Source organism: Eumetopias jubatus, unplaced genomic scaffold (genome assembly GCF_037043125.1).
Source record: "Eumetopias jubatus isolate StellerSeaLion01/CBP00866 unplaced genomic scaffold, mEumJub1_p1.0 scaffold_6, whole genome shotgun sequence".
Lineage (NCBI taxonomy): Eukaryota > Metazoa > Chordata > Mammalia > Carnivora > Otariidae > Eumetopias > Eumetopias jubatus.
Window position 1 is genome coordinate 59,480,133 of NW_028274812.1, and position 16,809 is coordinate 59,496,941.

Here is a 16,809-nt window from a genome sequence, read left to right on the forward strand (position 1 = left end):
CACATTTAACTGAGATAAAACCCAAGGCAGAGACAAATGACTGCAACAGTACTGGTAAGAGATTATGAAGTTTTGAATGAAGATGGTGGTAACAGAGATGGAAAAAAAAAAGACAATTTTAAGAAATATTTAGACCCTAGTCTGATATGTATTCACACCTAGGTTCTATGATGTGTCCCACTTCTTTGTGTTTCTATTTCTAACAGGATCTTGGAATGGGATTATTCTTGTCATAGTTTCTGTTTAAGTACCAACAGATGATAGGATGCTCAACTGAGGATGAGCCATTCTCCCTTCTGTACCCAGGCAGACAAAAGAAATGCATTCAAGACATTTTTACATGATTCATTGAGGCTTCAACCAGATCAAGGATATTAAGAAAAAAAAAAGCATCAGAGAAAGTAAACGAGTAGCTTCTTTAGAGAGCTGCCATTCTGTTATGAGCACTGTCAAAAAAAAAAAAAAAAAAAATCCACAGGCCCCAAATGCAGTTACTTATGTTAAGGCCCCACACCAAAACTTAGTACTTAACTGCAGTTTCAATCCCCCCAGGAATGTAAACTTTAACATTCAACATGGAATTTCCCTGACAGCACTAGGAAATCTACTGATAGACCCCTTCATTCCCCTAAAACAATGCATTCTTTGCCAATAATTTTCTTTTCTCGTTCCCTCTCTGCCTTATAAAACCTTCCTTTTCTACACCTTGAGGGAGTTCCTTTCTATTTGCTAGATGGGATGCTCCCTGATCCATGAATCATTCAAAAAAAACAAAAAAACAAAACCAATTTGATCTTTTAAGTTACTCAGTTGAATTTTTAACAGTACCAACAACCCTCTGAGGGGAATAGGCATAGGTGTGTAGGACCATCTAACCTCAAGTCTAGTGAGGAATACTGCCAGGGAACCATGGGAGAGCTTTGAAATGTGCTTTCTGCAGTTGGAAAATGCAAAGAACTAGTTTTGTATTGCTGCCCCCAAAATCTTAAGTGGACTGTAGACTGAGGTGTGACTGACTCTACTACCTCCATCCCAGAAAATGTAGAGGCTGAGGATGACTGGCTGCTTGGTGGTGGAGCCAGGAGAGTGCTTTTGGTTTAGAACCAGCTTTTATTCCTAAAACTTATCAGGGCAAGGGATGTAAGCCAAGGGAAAAAGAGCTAGAGTGGTTCATCTTGGGTTCTGTCCAAAAAAGCCATCTGGAAGAGTAAAGAGTTCCTCTCAAAAAGGAACTGTAGATGCACTTCAGGCTTCCCAGGACCTGGACGAGGAAAGATGCATCAGCTAATGAATTGCAGGAGCTGTAAAGGTATAGTTGGGAACTTCAAGGAGTCCTCAAAGGTGTCTCCAAAGGGAAAGAATCTGTTTTAACCAGGACCTGTAGAGATCCCTGCCTTTAGACACAGAGAAGAAAACAACTGGATTTGCAGTAAAGTAAGAAATATCCTGTATCTCCTGACTTCCTGTCATTCGTCCACCGCCTAAAGGCTGTATGTGGCCTTGGAAGTGATAGTGATGTCATGCAATGAAGAAAGAAGAGAGAAGGCCCACTTCAATTCTTCAGTTCAGGCTTTCAGCTCTAAGTAGACTTAAGCTATTGCAAGGGAGAAGAATTAATACTAAACCCAACTATGAAATTTCATTATTATGAATTTCATTATCATATTTCATTATTCATTATTCATATTTTCACTATTAGTAACAGTCTAATATTAAATACTCTACTTACTGAATTGTAATAGTTTTTATGACCTAAAATGACAACAGAAAGTTACATTATTTAAAAGTCAACAAACAACAACAAAGCCATAGATCCCACCAGAGTTTTCATCCAGGAATAGGTACTCCACCCCAATAAAATTTAAAGGAATGGTGAAAGAAAAAAACATTTTATTTTAGTTCTGTTAAAAGCTATGCTTGCTCGGGCGCCTGGGTGGCTCAGTTGGTTAAGCGACTGCCTTCGGCTCAGGTCATGATCCTGGAGTGCTTGGATCGAGTCCCGCATCGGGCTCCCTGCTCAGTAGGGAGTCTGCTTCTCCCTCCGACCCTCTTCCTTCTCGTGCTTTCTATCTCTCATTCTCTCTCTCTCTCTCAAATAAATAAATAAAATCTTTAAAAAAAAAACTATGCTTGCTCAATATAGAGATTAAGTTAACATTTTAGTAAATATTGCTCTTACTTAAAATACTGTTCTTTAAGCTTGTAATTCCTGGCAAGTTGAGTTGGTTCATTTAGATTAAAAAATGGCTAAACAGAAAAAGACAGAATTCTGGGACTGATGTCAGCTGTGGGCAGTAGTAACTACTGTTCCTGTCTGTGGGAGGTGGTCTCAACATACAAGCTTGCTATTGCTAGGATATAGTCGTCTCCTTCCAGTGTCTCAAACTATGAGAAGATATTATACTATTTCTGCTTTTATAAAAGGAAACACTATAATTAGTGCTATACACACAATGAAAAAGTGTTGCTTAATTTTGTTTTGTTTATATATATATTTGTAATCTCTTACTGTATCTTTGTGAAAGCTTAAAAGGAAAAATTCTCCCACGGAGCACATATGTCAGCATTTATTTTTTTTTAAAAATTCACTTTAGTGATTGTTAAGTAACTAGGTCTGTTCAGAGTTGTGTAAATCTGAGACTTTATGTTTGGGTTAGGACAATTTTTCTCTTTGTTTATTAATTGAACCCAGACTTAAAAACTTTAAATGTGGTATTCATTAAATCAACATCACATTTTTAAAAAATATTTTATTTATTTATTTGACAGAGAGAGACACAGCGAGAGAGGGAACACAAGCAGGGGAAGGGGGAGAGGGAGAAGCAGGCTTCCTGTGGAGCAGGGAGCCCGATGCGGCGGGGTGGGGGTGGGGGGGCTCGATCCCAGGACCCTGGGATCATGATCTAAGCCGAAGGCAGATGCTTAATGACTGAGCCACCCAGGCACCCTCAACATCACATTTTTAAGAGAGAACTTATTTGTAAGCAATCTTGAATATATATCTTAAGTACTAATATAATGAAATTATCTTCCCTATTTTTCTTTCTTCTTCATAATAGCAAAATAAACACCAACTGACAAGACCTGTAACCAAAATGAGTCCCTTCTCCTAGTTTAGAAAACATGATAACCTTAGACAATAACCCATTTAATAAAGAAGAGAATAAGGTAACCCTTGACTAGTTTGTCCTCAGTTCCCTGGTTAAGTCCTTCTTTATGAAATTCCACATCTTGCCAAAAGATGGCGCTCCTAAATCCAGCAAAGAAACTGAAAAGTCCTGGAGAAGATAAAAACACTCTTTCAGATACTGAGAAACTATTAACTATTAGCAAGAGACTTTTGATAGCAAGAAAGTTCAGCTTTAGAGGGTGTGCAGAATCACTTAGACATTCCCTTCCAGAAAGACTGTAAACCTCCTCTCAATTTCCTTACCTATGAAATCTACATAATAAAAGTGAGAATAATAAACACTTTCAGAGTTTCAAGAAGAAATGCTTAGCACAATGCCTGGCAAATAGCAGGTACTTGAGCAGTGAAAGCTAGCATTATTCGTTAAAAGCCAACACAGTGTTTGTCTTGTTTGCTACTGTGTCTGCTGACTCATAGTAGGTGCTCAATATATATATCAATTGAATGTGTTGACCTTACAAGGAAAACAGCTGGTTATTTTACCAGCAAAATGTGTTTATTCAATAATAGCAGAGGAACCGCAATTTGGGCATGCAAGTTACAGCAAGCTATAGGCAAGTCCACAGATCAAATGAGAGAAACATAATGAAGAAAAGGAAGAAGTTGGGGGTTGAGGGACTGCTGTGAATGAAAATCCACTGAAAGAAAGTAAGAGTCCTGGGTAGTAATGATTTCTCATTGGCTGAACTGTGATATTTTCTTAATGGCTGGGCTTGTTGTTGGGCCTGGAGAAATTCTTTCTTCCTCCTGCTGGAGTGGTAGGGTTCTTCCTGTCAGGAATGCAAGAGAGCTCTCTTCTTGACAAGGAGTAGTAGGGCATGAAGGCTCCCTCTTCTGGCCTCCTGCCTCCATTTTAAATGAGACTTTCTTCACTCAGTTTCACAAATGAATGGATGAATGAACCTTCACATCAACGTACAGAGTTAGCTAAATGTAGTTTTCAGTCTGAGCGTCTTGAGCCTATGAAATCATAATCTTATGCCTGATTTGAACCTTGTCCTTCCTGACCAATGACTATAACTGCCTGTCTGACCTGTGATTTGATTGACTTCAAGAATCCTGGTCCTGCTTAAGCTGCTAGTGTGGAATTTCCATCTCCAGCCTATTTTGTCACTTAAGTCCTATATCTCTACTATATCTTAAAGAGAACAACAAAAAAATTACAACTCATATCTAAACTAGGAAGAGCTAAACCTATCAAAATGCAATTAAAATTATTTTAAGAGAAACTTAACATTAATAAATGGCACCTTAACATTTAAATCTTATAATTTCATTTTAAACTATAATGGTATTACTTCCTCAGTCATGACTCCTCAACACATTTATGTAAAGAAAGAATGTTTAAAATATAGGGTTAATGTTTAACAACTTCAGTGTTCCTTATGGAGGTCTTTGGTAGTTTATATTCTTTCTAGGGAGGTCTTCCACACTTACCCAATCCCAAGCCTCAAAATCATTTAACTGTTACTACACAGCTTCGTTTTCCCTTCATTGTCATTTCTGGCATTACAATCTACTGAAAAACGTTCTATTTTATTTTCTAGCTGTTGTCCAACTTAAAATAAAATGCATTACAAGTCAGTAGGCCTGGTAGAATCCTTTTATACATATTGGAAAATTAGAGGAAAAAGAAAGTGTTAGTAATCCTACTCCAATCTTAATTTTCTTTATTGAGATGCTTCATAATCATTCAGAATGTTTTAAAATATAAACTTACAAAATTAGTAGTTGAGAAACAATTTTTTTTTGAAAAAACAATTGCAGGGGCTGAAAACAACAAATCCTCCAAAGAGAAAAGTGGAGATTTAGGGGGTGTGTAGTAAAGAACTACAGCTTGCCCAAAGAGAAGGCCTGGCCTTTGCCTTTACCCTTTTAAGATGAGGTTATCTGAGGGTCTTGGGTCATACTGAGTAGTCTAACAATGTGATTTAGGTTGAGAACTGGCAACACACAGATAGTCTTATGTTGAGTATTGGCCAGTGAAAAAGGCCAACAATATGATTTTGGGTGGGGGCTTTGGGTCACACAGTATCAGTGAACCTGGAAACTGAGATTTACTAAATGGGCAATCGATTGCCCCCTAAAAATGTTTGGACACCAACCTCAGGTGAGCCTCCCTGATTGTCAGTACTCCATGCATACTGTCACACGTTGATGCTAGAACATTAATGTGTCCTGATTTCATGGCTAGAAGACAACTGAATCTCTGCATTTGAAAGTCTCCTAGACTCTGTTTTATGTGTGCCTTCCTTTAATCTTAATCTGTGATCTTTTCTTTCTAATAAGCCATAACCATGAGTATAATAGCTTTTAGTGGTTTGGTGAGTCTTTCTGAAAATTACTGAAACTGAATTATAAATAAATTCTATCTATTCTTATATGCCCAGCTCAATATTTGCTGTCTTTGCAAAGGTGTTTAATCTCCTGCAGCCAACAGTGGCCTATCTTTACTTTGGATTCCTTTTGTACTCATAAAGTATCACACAACTCAGCACTCAATAGTTCTTGAACAGTCTTATGTTAAATTTGTCTCCTTTTCAAACTGTAAGTTTCCCTAAGTTCCTTGAGAATAGAGATTATATCAAACTTTTCTTTGGAGAGTTCACAATGCTTAGCAAAGTGTGGGTTATATGATATATGCTTAATTACTTGTGGGTAGAATGAATGGAAACTTCATTCTGACCATATTAAAAATGCTTAAGAATAGTTTAAACTTCAGGAAAATTTAATTCTTAAAATAATTAATATCCATCATTATATATTGCCATTTTTTAGGAGCTCAATTTTTATGTGCATAAAAGAGATAAAGTTAGTCTTGATATTCTATTGTTTCCCATGGTTCAGTTCTGATAAGGGAAGGGAGGCTATCTTTATCTGTTTAATACCAGTATGTTTGCTTTAATTGAGAAGAAAGAGGGTTGTGGGTGAAACATTTGTCTCCAAATATGTCTACACTAGAAATTGTAGAATAACAAGAAGATACCTGGGTCTCTGCATGACTAAATCCTGAATACAACTACACTGTTCCAAGATTGCTCTTGGGGGAGGGTGGGTGGTGATTGAAAAGACATGACTCCTGGTTGACCCATGAGCTGAAACCCAGGCAATCAAAGTCACCTCTCCCTGTCCCCTATCTTTGGAATGTGAGTTCCACTTGCCTTCCTGCTCCCAACAGCTGCCCCAAGGACATAGCCTTGAGATAATGATGTGGTGCTGAGACTATTTAGACAGTATAAGATAGTATACGTACTTGACTGAACCTGGTTAAGGCCTCTATATAAACTTTTAAGATTTGACAGGTGGGTGTATGGATCCACTTGTCTTGTTGTACCCTAAAACAAGCCTTGTACGTAAGTTTCCTTTGGTTCTTAAATCTGTCTTCCTCTTTCTTTGGTCTCTCCCTGCCCTCCAAATACAGGGACCAGTTTCAGATTATAACCGTGACACTCCCAAGGAGCTTGCAAATGAACGATTACCCACCTATCCTGTTTTGTGAGAGGAAAACTCTATTGCTATTGTTGTTCTGGGTCTCATATACAATCTAATAATTCCCTAACTTATCTGTTGAGGGAAATCACAGAATAGCAACAGTAGGCAAGAAGATTCTTCCATTCCCACACAGTGCTTTAAGTAATAAATATGTTAGAGCCTCAAACTCTGGGTGGATGATTTGCTTGCATAAGAAAGGCAAACCTAGGGGCGCATGGGTGGCTCAGTCGGTTGAGCGTCTACTTTTGGCTCATGGTCCCAGGGTCCTGGAATCAAGGGCTCCCTGCTCAGCGGTGAGTCTGCTTCTCCCTCTGTGTTCTCCCTCTCTCTCCCAAACAGATAAATAAAATCTTTAAAAAAAGAAAGAAAGAAAGAAAGGCAAACCTAGCTCCTGACAGGAAAAGGCTAGCTAAAAATTATTCATTTTGAAGCTAACTACCCCTAATCTTCTTTCCCCCCAATCCCATTTATAGAAACAAACCTGTATTCATATGCATACTCACACTTGTCAAGAATTCTCACCTGGCATTTGGGAAACTAACTAGATATCAAGTCAAATTAGCCAATGAGAACTCTCTGACTTGCAGTCTTCACTTCTTATGTTTATACTGACCGAGGGATATTGCTCTTTAAAACTTAACCTATGGCTGTATGTTTGAAATTGGTTTTTCTCTGTATTTTATAGTAAATTATGAAAATTTAATGTATCTTACTATCTTACAGGAAATAGTTAAGAATATTCATACACTGAACAAGCCATTATTTCAAGGCTGCTAAAAGAAGAATACCATTCATTTTGTATATTCAACTTTGAAATTTTTATAGCTATACATTCTTCAATACCTTAAACTTTTCCTGTATTTTCAAACATCCTCTACTTCTTTCATCTTGTCTCACAGGAAAAAGTCCCTCTATCAAGGTTAAGAACAACTTCATGTATGGTTTTGAGTGTATCCTTGTCTGTCTTCACTTCATCTCACTGTTATCTTTACTCAACTCATCTCTTAAAGCTTTCATTTCCTCTCTACTATTTACACAATTCATTTGAAGAAGACTTTTGGGGTCTGTTTGGTTTCTTTGTTTGGTAGCAGGTGTCTTTGTCAGCTCTCAGAGTGTACAATGAAGAAGGAAATGTGTGTGGTGCCTGAGTCAAGTGTACCATATTTACAATGTTATCCGCATTTTCAACCCTTAATCTCACTTCTGTTCTCTGCCATGCCTCAACCAACTCTTTTGTAGCTTCTTCACTGTAATTTTTGGCAATGGTTTTGGGTGTTATTCCTAGTCAGACCTCTACTATAGCTTTGTTTCCCAGGAAATTGTTGAAGTTTTATTTACTTTTCTCTTCTCTGCTGATCATCCTTCTCTCCACATAAGTACATGCATACAAACACACTGTCTTTACTTTTTTATTCCTCAGTTTTTCTACTTCTAAATTTTTTATTTCAGCATGTATAGGAAAGAACATTAGGCAAATTATATGCCAAGTCCACCATCTTTTTTTTTAAAGATTTTATTTATTTATTTGAGAGAATGACAGAGAGAGAGAGAGAGAGAGAGAGAGCATGAGAGGGGGGAGGGTCAGAGGGAGAAGCAGACCCCCCGCTGAGCCGGGAGCCCGATGCGGGACTCGATCCCGGGACTCCAGGATCATGACCTGAGCGGAAGGCAGTCGCTTAACCAACTGAGCCACCCAGGCGCCCCCTGAGTCCACCATCTTGAACAGTTAGCCAAGAATAACTCTCTATAGATTTTATAAGTATATATTTGCCACTTAGATAGAACCTATTGCAGAATCCCCCCAACTGACTATCCCTTGGTCACGTGACCACCTCTACAAAATTCTTATTCAAAGGGAATTAGAATTACTTCCAGGGTAATGGGAAGAGCTCACATCTATTTAGTTGTTTGGTAACCTAACAAATTCGTTTTATTAATCAAGGAAGAGGAGAAAAATGGTGACTGGTTAGGCAACCAACAGTGTCTGCCATCATAATTTTTTTTCCATATCATCATCATTTATTAACAAGACTAGGGAAGCTCATTTTAAAATTGGGTCTTTTATTAATCAGCATCCCCCAGCAGTTAAGTGTCAGCTCCAGGAAAGAAACTGCACTGGGGTCCAGCAAAGATGTAATTTTAAGACCCAATGTTTTAAGTTGGGGTATGCAAAAAGAAGGGGGAACAATGGACCGAGAATAGGTAAAACCAAAAAGGTCCAGAAGCCGAGGCTGTGGGACACTGCTGAGCTGAACAGACCTAATGGACACACATACTAAAAGAGATACTAAGGGCCAGACATCTGGAGCATACCAACCCATTCTGACAACTAAGGGTGTGATAAGGGTGAGAATGAAAGGCTAACATGCTAAGGATGATAGAACATACAGATGAAAAGAACCAAAAAACATGGATGACTTTGTTGAGCCAATGAAAATATGTTGGAAACACTTTCACCTTGAGATTTTCTGTTTTTGAGACAATTTTGAGAAAATTAAGGCACTATTAGTCAAATCTAGTTACATACACACACGTATATAATTTTACATATATGGGTTCATGTTGTGTATGTATTATTTTACAAACTATTTACTCAGTTGTACTCCTTGATATATTTCCATATCAAGCAATACAGATTCATGCCATACTTTTTAATTCTTATAAAGTATTCCACTTTAGAGATATGCTGTACAATAATGCCCTCTTATCTGTGCAAGATCCTTCTAAGACAGCTCCAGTAGATGCCTGAAACCAATGCTAGTAACAAACCCTGTATATACCATGTTTTTTCCTACACATACATAGTTATGATAAAGTTCAGTTTATAAATTAGGTACAGTAAGAGATTAACAACAATGGCTAATGATAGAATAATTATAATATAATGTAATAAAAGTTATGTGAATGTGGTCTCTTTCTCTAAATATCTTATTGTAGTGTACTCACCTTTCTTCTTTGGATGTGAGAGGATAAAACACCTACTAGAGGTGAAGTGAATGTCACAGGCATTGTGACATAACATTGGGCCACTATTGACCCTTTGATGATATATCAGAAGGATCATCTGCTTCCAGATTGTGGTTGACCTCAGGTAACTGAAACAACAGAAAGGGAAACCTTGGACTAGGGGCAGGACTACTATAATCATTTTAAAGCAATCCCCTATTGTTTTTGAAATAATATGTTTTTAAGTATGAGTTTTAGTTGGTTGCCCAACCACCCATTAATTTCAACCCACCCTACTCAGTATTTTTTTTTAAAGATTTTATTTATTTGTCAGCGAGAGAAAGCAAAAGCAGGGGGGAGCGGCAGGCAGAGGGAGAAGCCGGCTTCCTGCTGAGCAAGGAGCCTGATGCAGGACTCCATCCCAGGACCCTGGGTCCATGACCTGAGCTGAAGGCAGACGCTTAACTGACTGAGTCACCTAGGTGTCCCCACCCTACTCAATATTGACAAAAGATTCATACAATCCCATTTTCTAACTGCCAGATCCTGATTGCCTACAGTACTAAATTCCTTAAATTAAAAATTGAGTCTTCTAACAGATTAGTTTCTAATTTTAACTTTATTGTCATTACCTTCCAATAAGCACCTTCTATTATAGACCAAGAAGTTACTCGTTATCATAGAGTGCATCTGTAATCTTGGTTCTTTGTCTTTGCTCATGGCACACTTTCTGGACAGTCTTCTTTCTCTTCATTAGGTATCCTGTCAGCAGACTCTTTCCACTGATATTTTTGCAAAACCCTCCAGGGATTACAAAGAGGACAAAGATAGTTCTCTGAGTTCAGTGAAGTGTATTTTCCTCTAGGTCAGGACTGTCTAATAGAAATAAGATGCAAGCCACTTACATAATTTAAAACTTTCTAGTAGCCATATTTAAAAAAAAGATGAACAGGTAAAATTACTTTTAATATACTGACCCAGTGTATACCAAATGTTAATATTTCAATAGGTACTCAATATAAGAATTAAGATATTTTATTTTTTTGTACTAAGTTTCAAAATATGGTGTATATTTTGTACTTATTGCATGTTTCCATTTGGATCCATCACATTTCAAGGGTAGGGAGCCGCATTTGATTAGTTCTAGGGCAGTTCTAGTGGGGTCCATTTTCAGTCTCCTCCTTCTTCCTTAAGTCTCCAAGGAACTGTGATAAGAACAATCTGTCATGTGAATTTCTAGCACTTTTTGTTAGTACCTCTCATTATCATGCGGCTTCCTCTCATTATGTACCTTTTGACGCATTTGTCTTGTCTCATAAATTAACCTGTAAATTCTTTTAAGTCTGGGACCATGGGCTGATCCAATCTCAAGGTTGGGAATAAGTTTAATAAAACCATGAACTAATTCTTTTGATGTATGGCTCCCCTTCACCTAGTGTCTATGAAGTAAGCCTTTAGAATCTAATTAAGGTCAAATCCAGTGTTTGAGGGCATCCACATATCCTCAGGCAGAAAACTTCTCTGACTAGTGCTAGAAGGGGATCTTCTTTTCAGGATCTGAAATCTGTTTCTCTCAAGTCTGCATCTCTTGAGACCACATGAAATAAATCTAATGTCACATGACTAGTGTTTATTTGGAGATGTTCCAGGAGCTTTCTCTCTATGAGAATTCTCCCAAGTTCAACCAGTACTTTTTTTTTAATGCGGTACGTTTTGGGGTTCTCATCATCTGCTCTTCTATGAAATAATCCCAGCTTCTCCGAGGTTGTTTTTTGTTGTTTGTTTGTTTTTTTAAGTGCTCAATCTAGATTGAACACAGAACTCCAGTTATGGTTTGGCCAGTTAAGAGTATTAAGTGGATTACTATTGACTGCCTTTCAATAAAACACAGTTCCATTAGGCATCAAGACACACTGCTCATGAAAAAGGGGGATGGAAGAGGAGGAAGCTAGGACACATTGTCATGCCCTCATGCCGACGTTTAGTCTAGAACTGTATACACATACACCAGACAGTTCTTGAGGTTAGTTAATTTTTCTTAATGTCGTCTGTCTTTTCAAATGAACCAAGGACTCTTCAGACATTTTGTTTTTGGTGGGGGCCGTCAGACCAAAGGACCGGCCAGCAGAGATAACTTTAAGATAACTGAGCTGAGAATTCAGAAAGCTTAAGGAAAGCGGACCTGAGACCAGAGAACCGTGTATAAAGTGTCCAAGGGCTGGGAGCTCTGGCTGGTGATGAAGATCGCAATTACCCGGTTCTTCAGACTTCATACTTACTGCTCTTCTCTCCTTTATAGGAATTATTACTTGTCTTCATCTTAGGGAAAAGAATAGGAGAAAAGATGCGGTCAACTCAAGTAATTGCCGGCAAAGTTCTCCGGTAGCGAGCTGGAAGCAGCAGGCCTGACTCCGCAGGGACACCCACCTGACCGCCGAGTCCTAGGAACGCGCGCGTTCGCGCTCGTGCCCGTTCCGGGGCGCGCCCTCGGCGCCAGGGCAGTCCTCGCAGCTCCGCTCTGCGGGCGGCAGGCGGGCGGCGGCGCGCGCGGACGGGGTGGGGCAGGAGGGAGCCGACGTGCCGACGTTGGCGCCGCTGCAGGCGGGTGACGTGTAGGCCCGCGCCTGCTCCGCCCCCTCCCTCGTCTCCGGGTTTGTAGGTCTGTTCGGTGGTCGGGACGCTGTACTCTGTGACTGGGAGCGACCCCAGAGAGCTCTGGGTGGGGTGCAGAGGAAGGCATAGCGGTGCAGTCGCCCGCTGGCATCTTCAGCTCTGCCCTCCGCTCCCCACCCGGCGTGGAAAGTAAAAATGAAAACGAAAGGGAGGGAGACGCGAAGGTAGGAGCTGACCGAGTGATGGGAAGCGCGTGAGCTGGGGCCGAGAGGTGAGGAGGTGGAGGTGGGAGAAGGAGGAGGGGCGCCGCGTCCAGGGGTAGCTGGCCGGAGGCAGGGACTTCGGGGTGGGCGACGCGACCGGACAGCCCCCTCGGGACTAGGGGGCAAGCCACGAGCTGTCATCCCTCTCGGGGCCTGAAAAGTCTTGACCGTGGTCTCTGACAGTCTGGTCCCACTCTTGGAATTTGTAGGTGGGGGGGTGGTGATCAAAAAAATCAACCCAAGTCACATATTGCCCAGGTGTAAGGCCACAACGTGGTGACCAGATGGGGTGATTTTTCGTTCCTGTGCGAGGGTAATTTGTTTTCTTTAGGTTTTGTTTTGTTACAAAGCTGTGGTAACTTTCGTTTTCCTCTCACAGATTTTGGAAGAAAAGTATGCTTTATATTTTTTTTACCCCCACACTGCAAAGTAAATAGTCTGGTTAGGGAGTTGGTCGTGGTGACTTGTGGGTGAATTTAGCAATCTCCGAGTCTAGAATTTCATTTTGAAGTAAGTAAATGTGTGCGAGTGTGAGGGAGGTGGTGTGGGAATAGGGGCAGTTGTATTAAATGGTTTTTATATCATAAGTTAACTTATTTATTGAATGCAATGCGTTCGTGTATTTTGCTATTCTTTGGTTTAAAAGAAGCATAATTGATATGAATGGTATCACGTGCACTCAAGCTAGTAAGCATATTTTCTTTCTCTAAGTAAGATTGGATTGAATAACCAGTATCTCCATCACTAGATTTCATGTTTCATGGATGAAATGTTTTTTTCTCATTTTCAGAGTGTTGTGAAAAGTTAAGAATTCAGCTTTTGATTCTACTCTGGATTGAACTTCTGTGCATGTATCTTTTATTTTTAATGGTGGCTATAATAATAGTCTCGCATGAGAAAAATGCTCCTTAGAGATGCCAGTTAAGTGTAGGCTAAATAATCTTATTTGAGTGAATTAATTTTTCATGGTTTAGCCTTCTTGATCCCTGTTGAACAGTTCATTCATGTCTTCATCTGTGCCAGGCACTGTGCTAGGCCTAGAAAATCAAGAGACATACAGTGTCTGTGCTTATGGAACTTTCTATAGTCCCACACCCTTTTAACAGAATCTTAAGTAGGGTTCCTTTTCATGTCTTGGATCTCTAGTGAACCAAAGTAAGGCTTTTCATGAAACTAAGTTATTGTCAGTGTTTATATGTAACTGGCCTCTAAAGAGGAGCAGATTATTTTTCTTGAACAGCATGACTTGATTTTGCCTTTGATCCAAAAGAAAGTATATATGCCAATGTTTTGCCAGTTAAGAGTAATTTTTTTCTTTTTTTTTAAGATTTATTTATTTGAGAGAGAAAGAGGGAGCACGAGGGGCAGAGGGAGAGGAAAAGAGAGAAATCTCAAGCACACTCCCCACTGGGTGGGGAGCCCAACGTGGGGCTCTATCTCAGGACTCTGAGATCATGACCTGAGCCGAAGTCAAGAGTTGGCCGCTTAACCAACTGAGCCACGCAGGAGCCCCAAGAATAATTTTTTTTTTCTTTTTGCAAAATTGGCTTAAATACAAAGTTCACAATTGGAAGTCACTTTCTACCTGAAAAAGACTATTTTTCCAGCTTTTACATTGGTCTCATTGGATCTCCTATGTGTTATTAACTTCTAATTCACAAGAATTATATGCACAAAGCATATGCATCAGAAATATGTATGGTACTTACTGACAAGTAAGTTTTTTGCCCCATAGTATCTTCTCTGGGAAGGTAGTTAGCATAAGCCTTTGCAGTGCAAAATATATCTTGATATAATGTGGCACAGTTTTCAACTTTGAGAAGATATCTACCTGCAGTTGAAATTTTAACAAACACAAACATTAATGGAAAGAAAAAGTGCATAATTACCAAGGAGGAAAGAATAAGGTATCTTATGTATTTATTAATTGTAAGAAGGTAGGCATTACATGTCTGTCTCCTACAATGTACTGTGAAGTTTTTTAAAGTAGGTACTGGGTCTTATTTCTTACATCTTTTGCCTACTATAGTGCCTAGCTCATAGTAGACTATATAATATATAAATGTTCATTCATTTAACATATATCATCTCATTTAAGTCCTCTATTTTGCATGTACATGAGCAAGTATGTTTGAGAGTGTTTGCTGTTTGTTCAGTTTCATTTTTCTGCTGTTAGGTATGATCATTGGCTTTACAGGTTGTCTTATTTCTGAAACTCTGTTAATCAGTTTTAATGCAATTTAATCCATCTCTGAATATTCTGTTTTAATCAGATCATTCACCTGAAAGGGGCAAAAAAAATCATTTTGAGGGGCGCCTGGGTGGCTCAGTTGGCTAAGCCTCTGCCTTCAGCTCAGGTCAGGTCGAGCCCTGCATTGGGCTCCCTGCTCAGTGGAGAGCCTGCTTCTCCCTCCCACTCTGCTGCTCCCCCTGCTTGTGTTCTTTCTCTCTGTCTTTCAAATAAATAAATAAATGAAGCTTAAAAAAAAAATCATTTCGAAACTCCTCTTTATTTTATGGATCAGAAAGTTGATACCCAGAGAAGTTAGCTGATTTTTTATCATCAAACAAAAATGGACATCTGAACTCAGTTCTCGTTATTTTATTTTATTTTATTTTATTTTTATTTATTTGACAGAGAGACACAGTGAGAGAGGGAACACAAGCGGAGGGAGTGGGAAAGGGAGAAGCAGGCTTCCTGCCAAGCAGGGAGCCCGACGTGGGGCTTGATTCCAGGACTCTGGGACCATGACCTGAGCCGAAGGCAGACGCTTAAGGACTGAGCCACCCAGTCGCCCCAGTTCTCGTTATTTTAATTTGACTTTCGTACTATGTCATTTTGCCTCTCCTCATTGTTATTTGAATAGGCTAACTCTTGGGCACCTTTGTAAATTAAGATAGAGTCTCATTTTATCTTTCTGGTTTTGGAGTTTTGGGCTTATCTTCCTCCACTTCTGTGGTCTCTTCAAAGAGAATTGTTAGGAAGTTCATTCATTATCAAAGGTTTGAACTGACACGGAAAATAAGGGTGGAATTTGGAAGAGGTACATAATTTTAAAGCTAGTAATATGTAATAAATTTATAGGTAGCAGTAAGCATTCTCAGGATATGTTTTAATAAGATCATTGCTGAGAAATATTTATATTTGAAGGAGAGAAAGTTCACACCTAGTTATTTAATAACTAAACCAGAGATTTTCAAACCTACTGAATCAGAATTTCTGGGAATGGTGTCTAGAAATGTCTGTGTTCAAACAACTCCCCAGTGATTCCAGTGCAACTAGTTCATATTGGAGAACTTCTGATTAAACCATATGAATTCAGAAGCCTCTTAATTTTCTCTTCTGGTCTATTAAAGCAGAACTTCAGAAGAAGGGAGGGAATTATCTCAGGATTATGGAGTAGTCAGAGAGGTAGTTGCTAATGTTTCCCAGAATTTTTATTTTTATTTATTTTTTTAAATATTTATTTATTTTAGAGAGAGAGAGTGGGTGTAGTGGGGGTGGGGGAAATAGAGAGGGGCAGAGGGAAAGGGAGAGGGAATCCCAAGCAGAGCCCAAGGTAGGCCTCCATTTCACAACCCTGAGGTCATGACCTGAACCAAGACCAAGAGTCAAACGCTTTACTGACTGTGCCACCCAGTCGCCCTACTTTCCCAGCATTTTTGAAGACTTGCTAGGTCATTTTGAAGTTAAGTCAGTGACTAGCAAGTCACTCAGTTGTGTGTAGCTAAGAAACATGGCATGCAAATCTGATAAAGGAAAACATTCCCCATTCCAAAGAGAGGAAATTCTTATTGGTGAGACAATTTTTCTTTTTTTCTTTTCTTCTTTTTTTTTTTTCCTATCTGGGATGGTTGATCTTGAGCCTGCAGGGAGAAGGCTGGCCCCAGACTTCTCCAAGTCCACGTTTCTTTGCCTCCAATTCTTACACGCCCAAAGACAGAAAACCACACAGACACACCTTTGTTGGAGGGTTCTATTTGCCTTTTTAGAAAAATGTCTTTACTTACTTTCTTGGAAGTCAGTAACATGCCCAACAGGCTAATCAGATGAAACAATATAAAAATGTTAAATTCTACTTTTAAACATCAATAGAGATGAATATACCTTCATCTTGGTTTAAGAAACTTAATTATAAAACCCTACATAAATGATTTATAAGAAGAACTTAATGTGAGGATAATACTGTTTTCAAAAATAACATAAGTGCATTTTTTCCCAGTGTGCATGCATTTTCTAAATTAGACCTGATTTAAGCAGGGCTTTTAACACCAGGGGGGTTCGTTAAGTGGTTTTTCTGAGCA

General features: G+C 39.2%; 1 protein-coding gene and 1 non-coding gene across 2 annotated transcripts in view; one reads left to right on the forward strand and one right to left on the reverse strand.

Moving 5' to 3' along the window:
- The first annotated feature begins 12,269 nt into the window (after positions 1–12,269).
- The window catches only part of ASCC3 (activating signal cointegrator 1 complex subunit 3), a 338,572-nt gene continuing 334,032 nt past the window's right edge, over positions 12,270–16,809 (forward strand). Inside the window, exon 1 of the mRNA XM_028104151.2 lies at positions 12,270–12,512. The gene's annotated coding sequence lies outside the window, so the exon portion shown is untranslated. The remainder of the gene's footprint in view (positions 12,513–16,809) is intronic.
- Positions 16,347–16,479, reverse strand: LOC114210048 (small nucleolar RNA SNORA38). The gene has a single exon (XR_003609470.1). It is a non-coding gene; the product is annotated as a small nucleolar RNA SNORA38 (small nucleolar RNA).